The sequence below is a fragment of the Coregonus lavaretus genome (genome assembly GCF_964263955.1).
Source record: "Coregonus lavaretus genome assembly, contig: HAP1_SCAFFOLD_159, whole genome shotgun sequence".
Lineage (NCBI taxonomy): Eukaryota > Metazoa > Chordata > Actinopteri > Salmoniformes > Salmonidae > Coregonus > Coregonus lavaretus.
In genome coordinates this window covers 557,437-581,657 of record NW_028157065.1, presented here as the reverse complement: position 1 = coordinate 581,657, position 24,221 = coordinate 557,437, and positions in this window count along the sequence as shown.

Sequence of the window (24,221 nt, the reverse complement as noted above, 5' to 3'; positions counted from 1 at the left end):
TTTAAAAAACCACATTCGAAAACCTTTGTATTTTGAATTCTACATATGTCCTTCTAGTGCTGAACGTTAAAAAAATATTTTAGACCCTTTTCATGCAAAATGTATAACAAATATTTTTCTCGTTTGTTATAAAGAACTTTGCATCCCTTCATATGCCGATTTTGCCTAAAACATGATTTTAGAAAATATTCATTGAAAAAAGCTTTTTAAAAAACCACATTTGAAAACCTTTGTATGTTGAATTCTACATTTGTCCTAGTGCTGAACGTTAAAAAAATATTTTAGACCCTTTTCATGCAAAATGTATAACAAATATTTTTCTCGTTTGTTATAAAGAACTTTGTATCCCTTCATATGCCGAACTAGTTGCATTGTGGATTTTGCCTAAAACATGATTTTAGAAAATATTCATTGAAAAAAGCTTTTTAAAAAACCACATTTGAAAACCTTTGTATGTTGAATTCTACATTTGTCCTAGTGCTGAACGTTAAAAAAATATTTTAGACCCTTTTCATGCAAAATGTATAACAAATATTTTTCTCGTTTGTTATAAAGAACTTTGTATCCCTTCATATGCCGAACTAGTTGCATTGTGGATTTTGCCTAAAACATGATTTTAGAAAATATTCATTGAAAAAAGCTTTTTAAAAAACCACATTCGAAAACCTTTGTATTTTGAATTCTACATATGTCCTTCTAGTGCTGAACGTTAAAAAAATATTTTAGACCCTTTTCATGCAAAATGTATAACAAATATTTTTCTCGTTTGTTATAAAGAACTTTGTATCCCTTCATATGCCGATTTTGCCTAAAACATGATTTTAGAAAATATTCATTGAAAAAAGCTTTTTAAAAAACCACATTTGAAAACCTTTGTATGTTGAATTCTACATTTGTCCTAGTGCTGAACGTTAAAAAAATATTTTAGACCCTTTTCATGCAAAATGTATAACAAATATTTTTCTCGTTTGTTATAAAGAACTTTGTATCCCGTCATATGCCGAACTAGTTGCATTGTGGATTTTGCCTAAAACATGATTTTAGAAAATATTCATTGAAAAAAGCTTTTTAAAAAACCACATTCGAAAACCTTTGTATTTTGAATTCTACATATGTCCTTCTAGTCCTAGTGCTGAACGTTAAAAAAATATTTTAGACCCTTTTCATGCAAAATGTATAACAAATATTTTTCTCGTTTGTTGTAAAGAACTTTGTATCCCTTCATATGCCGAACTAGTTGCATTGTGGATTTTGCCTAAAACATGATTTTAGAAAATATTCATTGAAAAAAGCTTTTTAAAAAACCACATTCGAAAACCTTTGTATTTTGAATTCTACATATGTCCTTCTAGTCCTAGTGCTGAACGTTAAAAAAATATTTTAGACCCTTTTCATGCAAAATGTATAACAAATATTTTTCTCGTTTGTTATAAAGAACTTTGTATCCCTTCATATGCCGAACTAGTTGCATTGTGGATTTTGCCTAAAACATGATTTTAGAAAATATTCATTGAAAAAAGCTTTTTAAAAAACCACATTCGAAAACCTTTGTATTTTGAATTCTACATATGTCCTTCTAGTGCTGAACGTTAAAAAAATATTTTAGACCCTTTTCATGCAAAATGTATAACAAATATTTTTCTCGTTTGTTATAAAGAACTTTGTATCCCTTCATATGCCGATTTTGCCTAAAACATGATTTTAGAAAATATTCATTGAAAAAAGCTTTTTAAAAAACCACATTTGAAAACCTTTGTATGTTGAATTCTACATTTGTCCTAGTGCTGAACGTAAAAAAAATATTTTAGACCCTTTTCATGCAAAATGTATAACAAATATTTTTCTCGTTTGTTATAAAGAACTTTGTATCCCGTCATATGCCGAACTAGTTGCATTGTGGATTTTGCCTAAAACATGATTTTAGAAAATATTCATTGAAAAAAGCTTTTTAAAAAACCACATTCGAAAACCTTTGTATTTTGAATTCTACATATGTCCTTCTAGTCCTAGTGCTGAACGTTAAAAAAATATTTTAGACCCTTTTCATGCAAAATGTATAACAAATATTTTTCTCGTTTGTTGTAAAGAACTTTGTATCCCTTCATATGCCGAACTAGTTGCATTGTGGATTTTGCCTAAAACATGATTTTAGAAAATATTCATTGAAAAAAGCTTTTTAAAAAACCACATTCGAAAACCTTTGTATTTTGAATTCTACATATGTCCTTCTAGTCCTAGTGCTGAACGTTAAAAAAATATTTTAGACCCTTTCCATGCAAAATGTATAACAAATATTTTTCTCGTTTGTTATAAAGAACTTTGTATCCCTTCATATGCCGAACTAGTTGCATTGTGGATTTTGCCTAAAACATGATTTTAGAAAATATTCATTGAAAAAAGCTTTTTAAAAAACCACATTCGAAAACCTTTGTATTTTGAATTCTACATATGTCCTTCTAGTGCTGAACGTTAAAAAAATATTTTAGACCCTTTTCATGCAAAATGTATAACAAATATTTTTCTCGTTTGTTATAAAGAACTTTGTATCCCTTCATATGCCGATTTTGCCTAAAACATGATTTTAGAAAATATTCATTGAAAAAAGCTTTTTAAAAAACCACATTTGAAAACCTTTGTATGTTGAATTCTACATTTGTCCTAGTGCTGAACGTAAAAAAAATATTTTAGACCCTTTTCATGCAAAATGTATAACAAATATTTTTCTCGTTTGTTATAAAGAACTTTGTATCCCGTCATATGCCGAACTAGTTGCATTGTGGATTTTGCCTAAAACATGATTTTAGAAAATATTCATTGAAAAAAGCTTTTTAAAAAACCACATTCGAAAACCTTTGTATTTTGAATTCTACATATGTCCTTCTAGTGCTGAACGTTAAAAAAATATTTTAGACCCTTTTCATGCAAAATGTATAACAAATATTTTTCTCGTTTGTTATAAAGAACTTTGTATCCCTTCATATGCCGATTTTGCCTAAAACATGATTTTAGAAAATATTCATTGAAAAAAGCTTTTTAAAAAACCACATTTGAAAACCTTTGTATGTTGAATTCTACATTTGTCCTAGTGCTGAACGTAAAAAAAATATTTTAGACCCTTTTCATGCAAAATGTATAACAAATATTTTTCTCGTTTGTTATAAAGAACTTTGTATCCCGTCATATGCCGAACTAGTTGCATTGTGGATTTTGCCTAAAACATGATTTTAGAAAATATTCATTGAAAAAAGCTTTTTAAAAAACCACATTCGAAAACCTTTGTATTTTGAATTCTACATATGTCCTTCTAGTCCTAGTGCTGAACGTTAAAAAAATATTTTAGACCCTTTTCATGCAAAATGTATAACAAATATTTTTCTCGTTTGTTGTAAAGAACTTTGTATCCCTTCATATGCCGAACTAGTTGCATTGTGGATTTTGCCTAAAACATGATTTTAGAAAATATTCATTGAAAAAAGCTTTTTAAAAAACCACATTCGAAAACCTTTGTATTTTGAATTCTACATATGTCCTTCTAGTCCTAGTGCTGAACGTTAAAAAAATATTTTAGACCCTTTCCATGCAAAATGTATAACAAATATTTTTCTCGTTTGTTATAAAGAACTTTGTATCCCTTCATATGCCGAACTAGTTGCATTGTGGATTTTGCCTAAAACATGATTTTAGAAAATATTCATTGAAAAAAGCTTTTTAAAAAACCACATTCGAAAACCTTTGTATTTTGAATTCTACATATGTCCTTCTAGTGCTGAACGTTAAAAAAATATTTTAGACCCTTTTCATGCAAAATGTATAACAAATATTTTTCTCGTTTGTTATAAAGAACTTTGTATCCCTTCATATGCCGATTTTGCCTAAAACATGATTTTAGAAAATATTCATTGAAAAAAGCTTTTTAAAAAACCACATTTGAAAACCTTTGTATGTTGAATTCTACATTTGTCCTAGTGCTGAACGTTAAAAAAATATTTTAGACCCTTTTCATGCAAAATGTTTAACAAATATTTTTCTCGTTTGTTATAAAGAACTTTGTATCCCTTCATATGCCGAACTAGTTGCATTGTGGATTTTGCCTAAAACATGATTTTAGAAAATATTCATTGAAAAAAGCTTTTTAAAAAACCACATTCGAAAACCTTTGTATTTTGAATTCTACATATGTCCTTCTAGTGCTGAACGTTAAAAAAATATTTTAGACCCTTTTCATGCAAAATGTATAACAAATATTTTTCTCGTTTGTTATAAAGAACTTTGTATCCCTTCATATGCCGAACTAGTTGCATTGTGGATTTTGCCTAAAACATGATTTTAGAAAATATTCATTGAAAAAAGCTTTTTAAAAAACAACATTTGAAAACCTTTGTATGTTGAATTCTACATTTGTCCTAGTGCTGAACGTTAAAAAAATATTTTAGACCCTTTTCATGCAAAATGTATAACAAATATTTTTCTCGTTTGTTATAAAGAACTTTGTATCCCTTCATATGCCGAAGTAGTTGCATTGTGGATTTTGCCTAAAACATGATTTTAGAAAATATTCATTGAAAAAAGCTTTTTAAAAAACCACATTCGAAAACCTTTGTATTTTGAATTCTACATATGTCCTTCTAGTGCTGAACGTTAAAAAAATATTTTAGACCCTTTTCATGCAAAATGTATAACAAATATTTTTCTCGTTTGTTATAAAGAACTTTGTATCCCTTCATATGCCGATTTTGCCTAAAACATGATTTTAGAAAATATTCATTGAAAAAAGCTTTTTAAAAAACCACATTTGAAAACCTTTGTATGTTGAATTCTACATTTGTCCTAGTGCTGAACGTTAAAAAAATATTTTAGACCCTTTTCATGCAAAATGTATAACAAATATTTTTCTCGTTTGTTATAAAGAACTTTGTATCCCGTCATATGCCGAACTAGTTTTATTGTGGATTTTGCCTAAAACATGATTTTAGAAAATATTCATTGAAAAAAGCTTTTTAAAAAACCACATTCGAAAACCTTTGTATTTTGAATTCTACATATGTCCTTCTAGTCCTAGTGCTGAACGTTAAAAAAATATTTTAGACCCTTTTCATGCAAAATGTATAACAAATATTTTTCTCGTTTGTTATAAAGAACTTTGTATCCCTTCATATGCCAAACTAGTTGCATTGTGGATTTTGCCTAAAACATGATTTTAGAAAATATTCATTGAAAAAAGCTTTTTAAAAAACCACATTTGAAAACCTTTGTATGTTGAATTCTACATTTGTCCTAGTGCTGAACGTTCAAAAAATATTTTAGACCCTTTTCATGCAAAATGTATAACAAATATTTTTCTCGTTTGTTATAAAGAACTTTGTATCCCTTCATATGCCGAACTAGTTGCATTGTGGATTTTGCCTAAAACATGATTTTAGAAAATATTCATTGAAAAAAGCTTTTTAAAAAACCACATTCGAAAACCTTTGTATTTTGAATTCTACATATGTCCTTCTAGTGCTGAACGTTAAAAAAATATTTTAGACCCTTTTCATGCAAAATGTATAACAAATATTTTTCTCGTTTGTTATAAAGAACTTTGTATCCCTTCATATGCCGATTTTGCCTAAAACATGATTTTAGAAAATATTCATTGAAAAAAGCTTTTTAAAAAACCACATTTGAAAACCTTTGTATGTTGAATTCTACATTTGTCCTAGTGCTGAACGTTAAAAAAATATTTTAGACCCTTTTCATGCAAAATGTTTAACAAATATTTTTCTCGTTTGTTATAAAGAACTTTGTATCCCTTCATATGCTGAACTAGTTGCATTGTGGATTTTGCCTAAAACATGATTTTAGAAAATATTCATTGAAAAAAGCTTTTTAAAAAACCACATTCGAAAACCTTTGTATTTTGAATTCTACATATGTCCTTCTAGTGCTGAACGTTAAAAAAATATTTTAGACCCTTTTCATGCAAAATGTATAACAAATATTTTTCTCGTTTGTTATAAAGAACTTTGTATCCCTTCATATGCCGAACTAGTTGCATTGTGGATTTTGCCTAAAACATGATTTTAGAAAATATTCATTGAAAAAAGCTTTTTAAAAAACCACATTTGAAAACCTTTGTATGTTGAATTCTACATTTGTCCTAGTGCTGAACGTTAAAAAAATATTTTAGACCCTTTTCATGCAAAATGTATAACAAATATTTTTCTCGTTTGTTATAAAGAACTTTGTATCCCTTCATATGCCGAACTAGTTGCATTGTGGATTTTGCCTAAAACATGATTTTAGAAAATATTCATTGAAAAAAGCTTTTTAAAAAACCACATTCGAAAACCTTTGTATTTTGAATTCTACATATGTCCTTCTAGTGCTGAACGTTAAAAAAATATTTTAGACCCTTTTCATGCAAAATGTATAACAAATATTTTTCTCGTTTGTTATAAAGAACTTTGTATCCCTTCATATGCCGATTTTGCCTAAAACATGATTTTAGAAAATATTCATTGAAAAAAGCTTTTTAAAAAACCACATTTGAAAATCTTTGTATGTTGAATTCTACATTTGTCCTAGTGCTGAACGTTAAAAAAATATTTTAGACCCTTTTCATGCAAAATGTATAACAAATATTTTTCTCGTTTGTTATAAAGAACTTTGTATCCCGTCATATGCCGAACTAGTTGCATTGTGGATTTTGCCTAAAACATGATTTTAGAAAATATTCATTGAAAAAAGCTTTTTAAAAAACCACATTCGAAAACCTTTGTATTTTGAATTCTACATATGTCCTTCTAGTCCTAGTGCTGAACGTAAAAAAAATATTTTAGACCCTTTTCATGCAAAATGTATAACAAATATTTTTCTCGTTTGTTATAAAGAACTTTGTATCCCGTCATATGCCGAACTAGTTGCATTGTGGATTTTGCCTAAAACATGATTTTAGAAAATATTCATTGAAAAAAGCTTTTTAAAAAACCACATTCGAAAACCTTTGTATTTTGAATTCTACATATGTCCTTCTAGTCCTAGTGCTGAACGTTAAAAAAATATTTTAGACCCTTTTCATGCAAAATGTATAACAAATATTTTTCTCGTTTGTTGTAAAGAACTTTGTATCCCTTCATATGCCGAACTAGTTGCATTGTGGATTTTGCCTAAAACATGATTTTAGAAAATATTCATTGAAAAAAGCTTTTTAAAAAACCACATTCGAAAACCTTTGTATTTTGAATTCTACATATGTCCTTCTAGTCCTAGTGCTGAACGTTAAAAAAATATTTTAGACCCTTTCCATGCAAAATGTATAACAAATATTTTTCTCGTTTGTTATAAAGAACTTTGTATCCCTTCATATGCCGAACTAGTTGCATTGTGGATTTTGCCTAAAACATGATTTTAGAAAATATTCATTGAAAAAAGCTTTTTAAAAAACCACATTCGAAAACCTTTGTATTTTGAATTCTACATATGTCCTTCTAGTGCTGAACGTTAAAAAAATATTTTAGACCCTTTTCATGCAAAATGTATAACAAATATTTTTCTCGTTTGTTATAAAGAACTTTGTATCCCTTCATATGCCGATTTTGCCTAAAACATGATTTTAGAAAATATTCATTGAAAAAAGCTTTTTAAAAAACCACATTTGAAAACCTTTGTATGTTGAATTCTACATTTGTCCTAGTGCTGAACGTTAAAAAAATATTTTAGACCCTTTTCATGCAAAATGTTTAACAAATATTTTTCTCGTTTGTTATAAAGAACTTTGTATCCCTTCATATGCCGAACTAGTTGCATTGTGGATTTTGCCTAAAACATGATTTTAGAAAATATTCATTGAAAAAAGCTTTTTAAAAAACCACATTCGAAAACCTTTGTATTTTGAATTCTACATATGTCCTTCTAGTGCTGAACGTTAAAAAAATATTTTAGACCCTTTTCATGCAAAATGTATAACAAATATTTTTCTCGTTTGTTATAAAGAACTTTGTATCCCTTCATATGCCGAACTAGTTGCATTGTGGATTTTGCCTAAAACATGATTTTAGAAAATATTCATTGAAAAAAGCTTTTTAAAAAACAACATTTGAAAACCTTTGTATGTTGAATTCTACATTTGTCCTAGTGCTGAACGTTAAAAAAATATTTTAGACCCTTTTCATGCAAAATGTATAACAAATATTTTTCTCGTTTGTTATAAAGAACTTTGTATCCCTTCATATGCCGAAGTAGTTGCATTGTGGATTTTGCCTAAAACATGATTTTAGAAAATATTCATTGAAAAAAGCTTTTTAAAAAACCACATTCGAAAACCTTTGTATTTTGAATTCTACATATGTCCTTCTAGTGCTGAACGTTAAAAAAATATTTTAGACCCTTTTCATGCAAAATGTATAACAAATATTTTTCTCGTTTGTTATAAAGAACTTTGTATCCCTTCATATGCCGATTTTGCCTAAAACATGATTTTAGAAAATATTCATTGAAAAAAGCTTTTTAAAAAACCACATTTGAAAACCTTTGTATGTTGAATTCTACATTTGTCCTAGTGCTGAACGTTAAAAAAATATTTTAGACCCTTTTCATGCAAAATGTATAACAAATATTTTTCTCGTTTGTTATAAAGAACTTTGTATCCCGTCATATGCCGAACTAGTTTTATTGTGGATTTTGCCTAAAACATGATTTTAGAAAATATTCATTGAAAAAAGCTTTTTAAAAAACCACATTCGAAAACCTTTGTATTTTGAATTCTACATATGTCCTTCTAGTCCTAGTGCTGAACGTTAAAAAAATATTTTAGACCCTTTTCATGCAAAATGTATAACAAATATTTTTCTCGTTTGTTATAAAGAACTTTGTATCCCTTCATATGCCAAACTAGTTGCATTGTGGATTTTGCCTAAAACATGATTTTAGAAAATATTCATTGAAAAAAGCTTTTTAAAAAACCACATTTGAAAACCTTTGTATGTTGAATTCTACATTTGTCCTAGTGCTGAACGTTCAAAAAATATTTTAGACCCTTTTCATGCAAAATGTATAACAAATATTTTTCTCGTTTGTTATAAAGAACTTTGTATCCCTTCATATGTCGAACTAGTTGCATTGTGGATTTTGCCTAAAACATGATTTTAGAAAATATTCATTGAAAAAAGCTTTTTAAAAAACCACATTCGAAAACCTTTGTATTTTGAATTCTACATATGTCCTTCTAGTGCTGAACGTTAAAAAAATATTTTAGACCCTTTTCATGCAAAATGTATAACAAATATTTTTCTCGTTTGTTATAAAGAACTTTGTATCCCTTCATATGCCGATTTTGCCTAAAACATGATTTTAGAAAATATTCATTGAAAAAAGCTTTTTAAAAAACCACATTTGAAAACCTTTGTATGTTGAATTCTACATTTGTCCTAGTGCTGAACGTTAAAAAAATATTTTAGACCCTTTTCATGCAAAATGTTTAACAAATATTTTTCTCGTTTGTTATAAAGAACTTTGTATCCCTTCATATGCTGAACTAGTTGCATTGTGGATTTTGCCTAAAACATGATTTTAGAAAATATTCATTGAAAAAAGCTTTTTAAAAAACCACATTCGAAAACCTTTGTATTTTGAATTCTACATATGTCCTTCTAGTGCTGAACGTTAAAAAAATATTTTAGACCCTTTTCATGCAAAATGTATAACAAATATTTTTCTCGTTTGTTATAAAGAACTTTGTATCCCTTCATATGCCGAACTAGTTGCATTGTGGATTTTGCCTAAAACATGATTTTAGAAAATATTCATTGAAAAAAGCTTTTTAAAAAACCACATTTGAAAACCTTTGTATGTTGAATTCTACATTTGTCCTAGTGCTGAACGTTAAAAAAATATTTTAGACCCTTTTCATGCAAAATGTATAACAAATATTTTTCTCGTTTGTTATAAAGAACTTTGTATCCCTTCATATGCCGAACTAGTTGCATTGTGGATTTTGCCTAAAACATGATTTTAGAAAATATTCATTGAAAAAAGCTTTTTAAAAAACCACATTCGAAAACCTTTGTATTTTGAATTCTACATATGTCCTTCTAGTGCTGAACGTTAAAAAAATATTTTAGACCCTTTTCATGCAAAATGTATAACAAATATTTTTCTCGTTTGTTATAAAGAACTTTGTATCCCTTCATATGCCGATTTTGCCTAAAACATGATTTTAGAAAATATTCATTGAAAAAAGCTTTTTAAAAAACCACATTTGAAAATCTTTGTATGTTGAATTCTACATTTGTCCTAGTGCTGAACGTTAAAAAAATATTTTAGACCCTTTTCATGCAAAATGTATAACAAATATTTTTCTCGTTTGTTATAAAGAACTTTGTATCCCGTCATATGCCGAACTAGTTGCATTGTGGATTTTGCCTAAAACATGATTTTAGAAAATATTCATTGAAAAAAGCTTTTTAAAAAACCACATTCGAAAACCTTTGTATTTTGAATTCTACATATGTCCTTCTAGTCCTAGTGCTGAACGTTAAAAAAATATTTTAGACCCTTTTCATGCAAAATGTATAACAAATATTTTTCTCGTTTGTTATAAAGAACTTTGTATCCCTTCATATGCCAAACTAGTTGCATTGTGGATTTTGCCTAAAACATGATTTTAGAAAATATTCATTGAAAAAAGCTTTTTAAAAAACCACATTTGAAAACCTTTGTATGTTGAATTCTACATTTGTCCTAGTGCTGAACGTTCAAAAAATATTTTAGACCCTTTTCATGCAAAATGTATAACAAATATTTTTCTCGTTTGTTATAAAGAACTTTGTATCCCTTCATATGCCGAACTAGTTGCATTGTGGATTTTCCCTAAAACATGATTTTAGAAAATATTCATTGAAAAAAGCTTTTTAAAAAACCACATTTGAAAACCTTTGTATGTTGAATTCTACATTTGTCCTAGTGCTGAACGTAAAAAAAATATTTTAGACCCTTTTCATGCAAAATGTATAACAAATATTTTTCTCGTTTGTTATAAAGAACTTTGTATCCCGTCATATGCCGAACTAGTTGCATTGTGGATTTTGCCTAAAACATGATTTTAGAAAATATTCATTGAAAAAAGCTTTTTAAAAAACCACATTCGAAAACCTTTGTATTTTGAATTCTACATATGTCCTTCTAGTCCTAGTGCTGAACGTTAAAAAAATATTTTAGACCCTTTTCATGCAAAATGTATAACAAATATTTTTCTCGTTTGTTATAAAGAACTTTGTATCCCTTCATATGCCAAACTAGTTGCATTGTGGATTTTGCCTAAAACATGATTTTAGAAAATATTCATTGAAAAAAGCTTTTTAAAAAACCACATTTGAAAACCTTTGTATGTTGAATTCTACATTTGTCCTAGTGCTGAACGTTCAAAAAATATTTTAGACCCTTTTCATGCAAAATGTATAACAAATATTTTTCTCGTTTGTTATAAAGAACTTTGTATCCCTTCATATGTCGAACTAGTTGCATTGTGGATTTTGCCTAAAACATGATTTTAGAAAATATTCATTGAAAAAAGCTTTTTAAAAAACCACATTCGAAAACCTTTGTATTTTGAATTCTACATATGTCCTTCTAGTGCTGAACGTTAAAAAAATATTTTAGACCCTTTTCATGCAAAATGTATAACAAATATTTTTCTCGTTTGTTATAAAGAACTTTGTATCCCTTCATATGCCGATTTTGCCTAAAACATGATTTTAGAAAATATTCATTGAAAAAAGCTTTTTAAAAAACCACATTTGAAAACCTTTGTATGTTGAATTCTACATTTGTCCTAGTGCTGAACGTTAAAAAAATATTTTAGACCCTTTTCATGCAAAATGTTTAACAAATATTTTTCTCGTTTGTTATAAAGAACTTTGTATCCCTTCATATGCTGAACTAGTTGCATTGTGGATTTTGCCTAAAACATGATTTTAGAAAATATTCATTGAAAAAAGCTTTTTAAAAAACCACATTCGAAAACCTTTGTATTTTGAATTCTACATATGTCCTTCTAGTGCTGAACGTTAAAAAAATATTTTAGACCCTTTTCATGCAAAATGTATAACAAATATTTTTCTCGTTTGTTATAAAGAACTTTGTATCCCTTCATATGCCGAACTAGTTGCATTGTGGATTTTGCCTAAAACATGATTTTAGAAAATATTCATTGAAAAAAGCTTTTTAAAAAACCACATTTGAAAACCTTTGTATGTTGAATTCTACATTTGTCCTAGTGCTGAACGTTAAAAAAATATTTTAGACCCTTTTCATGCAAAATGTATAACAAATATTTTTCTCGTTTGTTATAAAGAACTTTGTATCCCTTCATATGCCGAACTAGTTGCATTGTGGATTTTGCCTAAAACATGATTTTAGAAAATATTCATTGAAAAAAGCTTTTTAAAAACCACATTCGAAAACCTTTGTATTTTGAATTCTACATATGTCCTTCTAGTGCTGAACGTTAAAAAAATATTTTAGACCCTTTTCATGCAAAATGTATAACAAATATTTTTCTCGTTTGTTATAAAGAACTTTGTATCCCTTCATATGCCGATTTTGCCTAAAACATGATTTTAGAAAATATTCATTGAAAAAAGCTTTTTAAAAAACCACATTTGAAAATCTTTGTATGTTGAATTCTACATTTGTCCTAGTGCTGAACGTTAAAAAAATATTTTAGACCCTTTTCATGCAAAATGTATAACAAATATTTTTCTCGTTTGTTATAAAGAACTTTGTATCCCGTCATATGCCGAACTAGTTGCATTGTGGATTTTGCCTAAAACATGATTTTAGAAAATATTCATTGAAAAAAGCTTTTTAAAAAACCACATTCGAAAACCTTTGTATTTTGAATTCTACATATGTCCTTCTAGTCCTAGTGCTGAACGTTAAAAAAATATTTTAGACCCTTTTCATGCAAAATGTATAACAAATATTTTTCTCGTTTGTTATAAAGAACTTTGTATCCCTTCATATGCCAAACTAGTTGCATTGTGGATTTTGCCTAAAACATGATTTTAGAAAATATTCATTGAAAAAAGCTTTTTAAAAAACCACATTTGAAAACCTTTGTATGTTGAATTCTACATTTGTCCTAGTGCTGAACGTTCAAAAAATATTTTAGACCCTTTTCATGCAAAATGTATAACAAATATTTTTCTCGTTTGTTATAAAGAACTTTGTATCCCTTCATATGCCGAACTAGTTGCATTGTGGATTTTCCCTAAAACATGATTTTAGAAAATATTCATTGAAAAAAGCTTTTTAAAAAACCACATTTGAAAACCTTTGTATGTTGAATTCTACATTTGTCCTAGTGCTGAACGTAAAAAAAATATTTTAGACCCTTTTCATGCAAAATGTATAACAAATATTTTTCTCGTTTGTTATAAAGAACTTTGTATCCCGTCATATGCCGAACTAGTTGCATTGTGGATTTTGCCTAAAACATGATTTTAGAAAATATTCATTGAAAAAAGCTTTTTAAAAAACCACATTCGAAAACCTTTGTATTTTGAATTCTACATATGTCCTTCTAGTCCTAGTGCTGAACGTTAAAAAAATATTTTAGACCCTTTTCATGCAAAATGTATAACAAATATTTTTCTCGTTTGTTGTAAAGAACTTTGTATCCCTTCATATGCCGAACTAGTTGCATTGTGGATTTTGCCTAAAACATGATTTTAGAAAATATTCATTGAAAAAAGCTTTTTAAAAAACCACATTCGAAAACCTTTGTATTTTGAATTCTACATATGTCCTTCTAGTCCTAGTGCTGAACGTTAAAAAAATATTTTAGACCCTTTTCATGCAAAATGTATAACAAATATTTTTCTCGTTTGTTATAAAGAACTTTGTATCCCTTCATATGCCGATTTTGCCTAAAACATGATTTTAGAAAATATTCATTGAAAAAAGCTTTTTAAAAAACCACATTTGAAAACCTTTGTATGTTGAATTCTACATTTGTCCTAGTGCTGAACGTAAAAAAAATATTTTAGACCCTTTTCATGCAAAATGTAAAACAAATATTTTTCTCGTTTGTTATAAAGAACTTTGTATCCCTTCATATGCCGAACTAGTTGCATTGTGGATTTTGCCTAAAACATGATTTTAGAAAATATTCATTGAAAAAAGCTTTTTAAAAAACCACATTCGAAAACCTTTGTATTTTGAATTCTACATATGTCCTTCTAGTGCTGAACGTAAAAAAAATATTTTAGACCCTTTTCATGCAAAATGTATAACAAATATTTTTCTCGTTTGTTATAAAGAACTTTGTATCCCTTCATATGCCGAACTAGTTGCATTGTGGATTTTGCCTAAAACATGATTTTAGAAAATATTCATTGAAAAAAGCTTTTTAAAAAACCACATTTGAAAACCTTTGTATGTTGAATTCTACATTTGTCCTAGTGCTGAACGTTAAAAAAATATTTTAGACCCTTTTCATGCAAAATGTATAACAAATATTTTTCTCGTTTGTTATAAAGAACTTTGTATCCCTTCATATGCCGAACTAGTTGCATTGTGGATTTTGCCTAAAACATGATTTTAGAAAATATTCATTGAAAAAAGCTTTTTAAAAAACCACATTTGAAAACCTTTGTATGTTGAATTCTACATTTGTCCTAGTGCTGAACGTAAAAAAAATATTTTAGACCCTTTTCATGCAAAATGTATAACAAATATTTTTCTCGTTTGTTATAAAGAACTTTGTATCCCGTCATATGCCGAACTAGTTGCATTGTGGATTTTGCCTAAAACATGATTTTAGAAAATATTCATTGAAAAAAGCTTTTTAAAAAACCACATTCGAAAACCTTTGTATTTTGAATTCTACATATGTCCTTCTAGTCCTAGTGCTGAACGTTAAAAAAATATTTTAGACCCTTTTCATGCAAAATGTATAACAAAATTTTTTCTCGTTTGTTGTAAAGAACTTTGTATCCCTTCATATGCCGAACTAGTTGCATTGTGGATTTTGCCTAAAACATGATTTTAGAAAATATTCATTGAAAAAAGCTTTTTAAAAAACCACATTCGAAAACCTTTGTATTTTGAATTCTACATATGTCCTTCTAGTCCTAGTGCTGAACGTTAAAAAAATATTTTAGACCCTTTTCATGCAAAATGTATAACAAATATTTTTCTCGTTTGTTATAAAGAACTTTGTATCCCTTCATATGCCGAACTAGTTGCATTGTGGATTTTGCCTAAAATATGATTTTAGAAAATATTCATTGAAAAAAGCTTTTTAAAAAACCACATTCGAAAACCTTTGTATTTTGAATTCTACATATGTCCTTCTAGTGCTGAACGTTAAAAAAATATTTTAGACCCTTTTCATGCAAAATGTATAACAAATATTTTTCTCGTTTGTTATAAAGAACTTTGTATCCCTTCATATGCCGAACTAGTTGCATTGTGGATTTTGCCTAAAACATGATTTTAGAAAATATTCATTGAAAAAAGCTTTTTAAAAAACCACATTTGAAAACCTTTGTATGTTGAATTCTACATTTGTCCTAGTGCTGAACGTTAAAAAAATATTTTAGACCCTTTTCATGCAAAATGTATAACAAATATTTTTCTCGTTTGTTATAAAGAACTTTGTATCCCTTCATATGCCGAACTAGTTGCATTGTGGATTTTGCCTAAAACATGATTTTAGAAAATATTCATTGAAGAAAGCTTTTTAAAAAACCACATTCGAAAACCTTTGTATTTTGAATTCTACATATGTCCTTCTAGTGCTGAACGTTAAAAAAATATTTTAGACCCTTTTCATGCAAAATGTATAACAAATATTTTTCTCGTTTGTTATAAAGAACTTTGTATCCCTTCATATGCCGAACTAGTTGCATTGTGGATTTTGCCTAAAACATGATTTTAGAAAATATTCATTGAAAAAAGCTTTTTAAAAAACCACATTCGAAAACCTTTGTATTTTGAATTCTACATATGTCCTTCTAGTGCTGAACGTTAAAAAAATATTTTAGACCCTTTTCATGCAAAATGTATAACAAATATTTTTCTCGTTTGTTATAAAGAACTTTGTATCCCTTCATATGCCGATTTTGCCTAAAACATGATTTTAGAAAATATTCATTGAAAAAAGCTTTTTAAAAAACCACATTTGAAAACCTTTGTATGTTGAATTCTACATTTGTCCTAGTGCTGAACGTTAAAAAAATATTTTAGACCCTTTTCATGCAAAATGTTTAACAAATATTTTTCTCGTTTGTTATAAAGAACTTTGTATCCCTTCATATGCCGAACTAGTTGCATTGTGGATTTTGCCTAAAACATGATTTTAGAAAATATTCATTGAAAAAAGCTTTTTAAAAAACCACATTCGAAAACCTTTGTATTTTGAATTCTACATATGTCCTTCTAGTGCTGAACGTAAAAAAAATATTTTAGACCCTTTTCATGCAAAATGTATAACAAATATTTTTCTCGTTTGTTATAAAGAACTTTGTATCCCTTCATATGCCGAACTAGTTGCATTGTGGATTTTGCCTAAAACATGATTTTAGAAAATATTCATTGAAAAAAGCTTTTTAAAAAACCACATTTGAAAACCTTTGTATGTTGAATTCTACATTTGTCCTAGTGCTGAACGTTAAAAAAATATTTTAGACCCTTTTCATGCAAAATGTATAACAAATATTTTTCTCGTTTGTTATAAAGAACTTTGTATCCCTTCATATGCCGAACTAGTTGCATTGTGGATTTTGCCTAAAACATGATTTTAGAAAATATTCATTGAAAAAAGCTTTTTAAAAAACCACATTTGAAAACCTTTGTATGTTGAATTCTACATTTGTCCTAGTGCTGAACGTAAAAAAAATATTTTAGACCCTTTTCATGCAAAATGTAAAACAAATATTTTTCTCGTTTGTTATAAAGAACTTTGTATCCCTTCATATGCCGATTTTGCCTAAAACATGATTTTAGAAAATATTCATTGAAAAAAGCTTTTTAAAAAACCACATTTGAAAACCTTTGTATGTTAAATTCTACATTTGTCCTAGTGCTGAACGTAAAAAAAATATTTTAGACCCTTTTCATGCAAAATGTAAAACAAATATTTTTCTCGTTTGTTATAAAGAACTTTGTATCCCTTCATATGCCGAACTAGTTGCATTGTGGATTTTGCCTAAAACATGATTTTAGAAAATATTCATTGAAAAAAGCTTTTTAAAAAACCACATTCGAAAACCTTTGTATTTTGAATTCTACATATGTCCTTCTAGTGCTGAACGTAAAAAAAATATTTTAGACCCTTTTCATGCAAAATGTATAACAAATATTTTTCTCGTTTGTTGTAAAGAACTTTGTATCCCTTCATATGCCGATTTTGCCTAAAACATGATTTTAGAAAATATTCATTGAAAAAAGCTTTTTAAAAAACCACATTTGAAAACCTTTGTATGTTGAATTCTACATTTGTCCTAGTGCTGAACGTTAAAAAAATATTTTAGACCCTTTTCATGCAAAATGTTTAACAAATATTTTTCTCGTTTGTTATAAAGAACTTTGTATCCCTTCATATGCCGAACTAGTTGCATTGTGGATTTTGCCTAAAACATGATTTTAGAAAATATTCATTGAAAAAAGCTTTTTAAAAAACCACATTCGAAAACCTTTGTATTTTGAATTCTACATATGTCCTTCTAGTGCTGAACGTAAAAAAAATATTTTAGACCCTTTTCATGCAAAATGTATAACAAATATTTTTCTCGTTTGTTATAAAGAACTTTGTATCCCTTCATATGCCGAACTAGTTGCATTGTGGATTTTGCCTAAAACATGATTTTAGAAAATATTCATTGAAAAAAGCTTTTTAAAAAACCACATTTGAAAACCTTTGTATGTTGAATTCTACATTTGTCCTAGTGCTGAACGTTAAAAAAATATTTTAGACCCTTTTCATGCAAAATGTATAACAAATATTTTTCTCGTTTGTTATAAAGAACTTTGTATCCCTTCATATGCCGAACTAGTTGCATTGTGGATTTTGCCTAAAACATGATTTTAGAAAATATTCATTGAAAAAAGCTTTTTAAAAAAACACATTTGAAAACCTTTGTATGTTGAATTCTACATTTGTCCTAGTGCTGAACGTAAAAAAAATATTTTAGACCCTTTTCATGCAAAATGTAAAACAAATATTTTTCTCGTTTGTTATAAAGAACTTTGTATCCCTTCATATGCCGATTTTGCCTAAAACATGATTTTAGAAAATATTCATTGAAAAAAGCTTTTTAAAAAACCACATTTGAAAACCTTTGTATGTTAAATTCTACATTTGTCCTAGTGCTGAACGTAAAAAAAATATTTTAGACCCTTTTCATGCAAAATGTAAAACAAATATTTTTCTCGTTTGTTATAAAGAACTTTGTATCCCTTCATATGCCGAACTAGTTGCATTGTGGATTTTGCCTAAAACATGATTTTAGAAAATATTCATTGAAAAAAGCTTTTTAAAAAACCACATTCGAAAACCTTTGTATTTTGAATTCTACATATGTCCTTCTAGTGCTGAACGTAAAAAAAATATTTTAGACCCTTTTCATGCAAAATGTATAACAAATATTTTTCTCGTTTGTTGTAAAGAACTTTGTATCCCTTCATATGCCGAACTAGTTGCATTGTGGATTTTGCCTAAAACATGATTTTAGAAAATATTCATTGAAAAAAGCTTTTTAAAAAACCACATTCGAAAACCTTTGTATTTTGAATTCTACATATGTCCTTCTAGTGCTGAACGTAAAAAAAATATTTTAGACCCTTTTCATGCAAAATGTATAACAAATATTTTTCTCGTTTGTTGTAAAGAACTTTGTATCCCTTCATATGCCGAACTAGTTGCATTGTGGATTTTGCCTAAAACATGATTTTAGAAAATATTCATTGAAAAAAGCTTTTTAAAAAACCACATTCGAAAACCTTTGTATTTTGAATTCTACATATGTCCTTCTAGTCCTAGTGCTGAACGTTAAAAAAATATTTTAGACCCTTTTCATGCAAAATGTATAACAAATATTTTTCTCGTTTGTTATAAAGAACTTTGTATCCCTTCATATGCCGAACTAGTTGCATTGTGGATTTTGCCTAAAACATGATTTTAGAAAATATTCATTGAAAAAAGCTTTTTAAAAAACCACATTCGAAAACCTTTGTATGTTGAATTCTACATTTGTCCTAGTGCTGAACGTAAAAAAAATATTTTAGACCCTTTTCATGCAAAATGTAAAACAAATATTTTTCTCGTTTGTTATAAAGAACTTTGTATCCCTTCATATGCCGAACTAGTTGCATTGTGGATTTTGCCTAAAACATGATTTTAGAAAATATTCATTGAAAAAAGCTTTTTAAAAAACCACATTCGAAAACCTTTGTATTTTGAATTCTACATATGTCCTTCTAGTGCTGAAAGTAAAAAAAATATTTTAGACCCTTTTCATGCAAAATGTATAACAAATATTTTTCTTGTTTGTTATAAAGAACTTTGTATCCCTTCATATGCCGAACTAGTTGCATTGTGGATTTTGCCTAAAACATGATTTTAGAAAATATTCATTGAAAAAAGCTTTTTAAAAAACCACATTTGAAAACCTTTGTATGTTAAATTCTACATTTGTCCTAGTGCTGAACGTTAAAAAAATATTTTAGACCCTTTTCATGCAAAATGTATAACAAATATTTTTCTCGTTTGTTATAAAGAACTTTGTATCCCTTCATATGCCGAACTAGTTGCATTGTGGATTTTGCCTAAAACATGATTTTAGAAAATATTCATTGAAAAAAGCTTTTTAAAAAACCACATTTGAAAACCTTTGTATGTTGAATTCTACATTTGTCCTAGTGCTGAACGTAAAAAAAATATTTTAGACCCTTTTCATGCAAAATGTATAACAAATATTTTTCTCGTTTGTTATAAAGAACTTTGTATCCCGTCATATGCCGAACTAGTTGCATTGTGGATTTTGCCTAAAACATGATTTTAGAAAATATTCATTGAAAAAAGCTTTTAAAAAACCACATTCGAAAACCTTTGTATTTTGAATTCTACATATGTCCTTCTAGTCCTAGTGCTGAACGTTAAAAAAATATTTTAGACCCTTTTCATGCAAAATGTATAACAAATATTTTTCTCGTTTGTTGTAAAGAACTTTGTATCCCTTCATATGCCGAACTAGTTGCATTGTGGATTTTGCCTAAAACATGATTTTAGAAAATATTCATTGAAAAAAGCTTTTTAAAAAACCACATTCGAAAACCTTTGTATTTTGAATTCTACATATGTCCTTCTAGTCCTAGTGCTGAACGTTAAAAAAATATTTTAGACCCTTTTCATGCAAAATGTATAACAAATATTTTTCTCGTTTGTTATAAAGAACTTTGTATCCCTTCATATGCCGAACTAGTTGCATTGTGGATTTTGCCTAAAACATGATTTTAGAAAATATTCATTGAAAAAATCTGTTTAAAAAACCACATTCGAAAACATTTGTATTTTGAATTCTACATATGTCCTTCTAGTGCTGAACGTTAAAAAAATATTTTAGACCCTTTTCATGCAAAATGTATAACAAATATTTTTCTCGTTTGTTATAAAGAACTTTGTATCCCTTCATATGCCGAACTAGTTGCATTGTGGATTTTGCCTAAAACATGATTTTAGAAAATATTCATTGAAAAAAGCTTTTTAAAAAACCACATTTGAAAACCTTTGTATTTTGAATTCTACATATGTCCTTCTAGTGCTGTACGTTAAAAAAATATTTTAGACCCTTTTCATGCAAAATGTATAACAAATATTTTTCTCGTTTGTTATAAAGAACTTTGTATCCCTTCATATGCCGATTTTGCCTAAAACATGATTTTAGAAAATATTCATTGAAAAAAGCTTTTTAAAAAACCACATTCGAAAACCTTTGTATTTTGAATTCTACATATGTCCTTCTAGTCCTAGTGCTGAACGTTAAAAAAATATTTTAGACCCTTTTCATGCAAAATGTATAACAAATATTTTTCTCGTTTGTTATAAAGAACTTTGTATCCCTTCATATGCCGAACTAGTTGCATTGTGGATTTTGCCTAAAACATGATTTTAGAAAATATTCATTGAAAAAAGCTTTTTAAAAAACCACATTCGAAAACCTTTGTATGTTGAATTCTACATTTGTCCTAGTGCTGAACGTAAAAAAAATATTTTAGACCCTTTTCATGCAAAATGTAAAACAAATATTTTTCTCGTTTGTTATAAAGAACTTTGTATCCCTTCATATGCCGAACTAGTTGCATTGTGGATTTTGCCTAAAACATGATTTTAGAAAATATTCATTGAAAAAAGCTTTTTAAAAAACCACATTCGAAAACCTTTGTATTTTGAATTCTACATATGTCCTTCTAGTGCTGAACGTAAAAAAAATATTTTAGACCCTTTTCATGCAAAATGTATAACAAATATTTTTCTCGTTTGTTATAAAGAACTTTGTATCCCTTCATATGCCGAACTAGTTGCATTGTGGATTTTGCCTAAAACATGATTTTAGAAAATATTCATTGAAAAAAGCTTTTTAAAAAACCACATTTGAAAACCTTTGTATGTTGAATTCTACATTTGTCCTAGTGCTGAACGTTAAAAAAATATTTTAGACCCTTTTCATGCAAAATGTATAACAAATATTTTTCTCGTTTGTTATAAAGAACTTTGTATCCCTTCATATGCCGAACTAGTTGCATTGTGGATTTTGCCTAAAACATGATTTTAGAAAATATTCATTGAAAAAAGCTTTTTAAAAAACCACATTTGAAAACCTTTGTATGTTGAATTCTACATTTGTCCTAGTGCTGAACGTAAAAAAAATATTTTAGACCCTTTTCATGCAAAATGTATAACAAATATTTTTCTCGTTTGTTATAAAGAACTTTGTATCCCGTCATATGCCGAACTAGTTGCATTGTGGATTTTGCCTAAAACATGATTTTAGAAAATATTCATTGAAAAAAGCTTTTTAAAAAACCACATTCGAAAACCTTTGTATTTTGAATTCTACATATGTCCTTCTAGTCCTAGTGCTGAACGTTAAAAAAATATTTTTGACCCTTTTCATGCAAAATGTATAACAAATATTTTTCTCGTTTGTTGTAAAGAACTTTGTATCCCTTCATATGCCGAACTAGTTGCATTGTGGATTTTGCCTAAAACATGATTTTAGAAAATATTCATTGAAAAAAGCTTTTTAAAAAACCACATTCGAAAACCTTTGTATTTTGAATTCTACATATGTCCTTCTAGTCCTAGTGCTGAACGTTAAAAAAATATTTTAGACCCTTTTCATGCAAAATGTATAACAAATATTTTTCTCGTTTGTTATAAAGAACTTTGTATCCCTTCATATGCCGAACTAGTTGCATTGTGGATTTTGCCTAAAACATGATTTTAGAAAATATTCATTGAAAAAAGCTTTTTAAAAAACCACATTCGAAAACCTTTGTATTTTGAATTCTACATATGTCCTTCTAGTGCTGAACGTTTAAAAAATATTTTAGACCCTTTTCATGCAAAATGTATAACAAATATTTTTCTCGTTTGTTATAAAGAACTTTGTATCCCTTCATATGCCGAACTAGTTGCATTGTGGATTTTGCCTAAAACATGATTTTAGAAAATATTCATTGAAAAAAGCTTTTTAAAAAACCACATTTGAAAACCTTTGTATGTTGAATTCTACATTTGTCCTAGTGCTGAACGTTAAAAAAATATTTTAGACCCTTTTCATGCAAAATGTATAACAAATATTTTTCTCGTTTGTTATAAAGAACTTTGTATCCCTTCATATGCCGAACTAGTTGCATTGTGGATTTTGCCTAAAACATGATTTTAGAAAATATTCATTGAAGAAAGCTTTTTAAAAAACCACATTCGAAAACCTTTGTATTTTGAATTCTACATATGTCCTTCTAGTGCTGAACGTTAAAAAAATATTTTAGACCCTTTTCATGCAAAATGTATAACAAATATTTTTCTCGTTTGTTATAAAGAACTTTGTATCCCTTCATATGCCGAACTAGTTGCATTGTGGATTTTGCCTAAAACATGATTTTAGAAAATATTCATTGAAAAAAGCTTTTTAAAAAACCACATTCGAAAACCTTTGTATTTTGAATTCTACATATGTCCTTCTAGTCCTAGTGCTGAACGTTAAAAAAATATTTTAGACCCTTTTCATGCAAAATGTATAACAAATATTTTTCTCGTTTGTTATAAAGAACTTTGTATCCCTTCATATGCCGAACTAGTTGCATTGTGGATTTTGCCTAAAACATGATTTTAGAAAATATTCATTGAAAAAAGCTTTTTAAAAAACCACATTTGAAAACCTTTGTATGTTGAATTCTACATTTGTCCTAGTGCTGAACGTTAAAAAAATATTTTAGACCCTTTTCATGCAAAATGTATAACAAATATTTTTCTCGTTTGTTATAAAGAACTTTGTATCCCTTCATATGCCGAACTAGTTGCATTGTGGATTTTGCCTAAAACATGATTTTAGAAAATATTCATTGAAGAAAGCTTTTTAAAAAACCACATTCGAAAACCTTTGTATTTTGAATTCTACATATGTCCTTCTAGTGCTGAACGTTAAAAAAATATTTTAGACCCTTTTCATGCAAAATGTATAACAAATATTTTTCTCGTTTGTTATAAAGAACTTTGTATCCCTTCATATGCCGAACTAGTTGCATTGTGGATTTTGCCTAAAACATGATTTTAGAAAATATTCATTGAAAAAAGCTTTTTAAAAAACCACATTCGAAAACCTTTGTATTTTGAATTCTACATATGTCCTTCTAGTGCTGAACGTTAAAAAAATATTTTAGACCCTTTTCATGCAAAATGTATAACAAATATTTTTCTCGTTTGTTGTAAAGAACTTTGTATCCCTTCATATGCCGAACTAGTTGCATTGTGGATTTTGCCTAAAACATGATTTTAGAAAATATTCATTGAAAAAAGCTTTTTAAAAAACCACATTCGAAAACCTTTGTATTTTGAATTCTACATATGTCCTTCTAGTCCTAGTGCTGAACGTTAAAAAAATATTTTAGACCCTTTTCATGCAAAATGTATAACAAATATTTTTCTCGTTTGTTGTAAAGAACTTTTTATCCCT